Genomic DNA, 1,395 nt, shown 5'->3' with positions numbered 1-1,395 from the left:
ATTAAAACATTGTTCTTGATTTCAGTAAAACAAAGATAAAGAAGGAAGTCACATGTCCCTCCTAATATCAACCTCGAGAGAAAAGATAAGATATATGGAGATTGAACAGCACAGAACCAGAATGAAAGTGAAAACAAAAACAGCCAGTGTGAGACACATGAGAGAGGGCATCTACTAATTCCACTGATAACTCGTCATAGAAATCCCTCCTGAATTCTCCTGATCTTTACCTTTAAAGACAGAAGAATTCTCCTTCTTAGAAGCTAATAAAATGCGACCAATGAATTTCCTTTCAGTACACATGAAACATACTCTTGATCAGTTTCAGGGAGATAGACGCCAAAGAAGAGAAAGAGACACTTGTAGTCATGACAAGAATAAATTATATAGCCATTTTAGCTTCCTATACAAGACTCTGATTTCAGGAGATGTATTCGGGGTAAGTGATGAGGCATCCAAATAGCTATATAGGTCAGCTACATTCCGAAGATATCCAGGACAACCACAAGATGGGGGCTCCTTCGTTATAATTCTACATACCACGACAACGGCTTAATGACGAACATATTAATGTAAAACTAAAAGAAGGGACTTACTCAGGTCAAGATATCATGTTACGATACGAGACACAGTTGAAATGTGATGTAGATAGGATGGTAAGAAGAAAAAGGGTACTAATTGTTCAAATTAAAAAGGGATTATGGGAGTTACGATCCCCCTTCAGCGATGGCGGATCACCGGTATCATTTCAACATAGCATCCAATAATAATCAGTTACTGTGTTGGAACAGGCTGCTGAGATCTTGTCTCACATGTATTTCTCCACGCCTCATATACAATCCTTAAAACGAGGCTTACTGATACGGTCGAAGGATTGCCAATATTCGGATACTTTCAGAAGCACACAGAGATATCCTATGACGCATAAAACAAGGAGTGCATAAGATACAGAGAGGACAGCTGTTAATGAGATGCCTATAAATATACGGTAATACTTCCAGTGTGAATGAGACGAGCAGCCTTGAAAGGAGCATCAGACGATATAGCTCAATCCCCAGTAGGCAGTACTGACTCCTCCTAATATGCTGATGGTGTCTACCCCTCCTTACGGAATTGTACGTCTTATATGATAAGGACGGTGCGGGATGATGTAGAATTCTTCGACATGTATGTATTATTTCTGCTGCCGTGATCTTATGTACTGGATCTCACACCGAATTGATGACGGCGTGGTATTCCTTCAGGATTATAGTACGGATTCCCCGAATGCCTACTCCTAATTCTGGAGTCTGAGTATTGCGATGCTTGTTAAAATTGGTCCTCTCAGTTGTTGAAGTACAGTATAGATTTCCCGCACTTCCCCCTTGGAGGTTCAGGACATATTTTGCTCGACTT

This window comes from Plasmodium inui, assembly GCF_000524495.1.
Source record: "Plasmodium inui San Antonio 1 unplaced genomic scaffold supercont1.104, whole genome shotgun sequence".
Taxonomy (NCBI): Eukaryota; Apicomplexa; class Aconoidasida; order Haemosporida; family Plasmodiidae; genus Plasmodium; species Plasmodium inui.
This window is presented reverse-complemented; position numbering follows the sequence as displayed.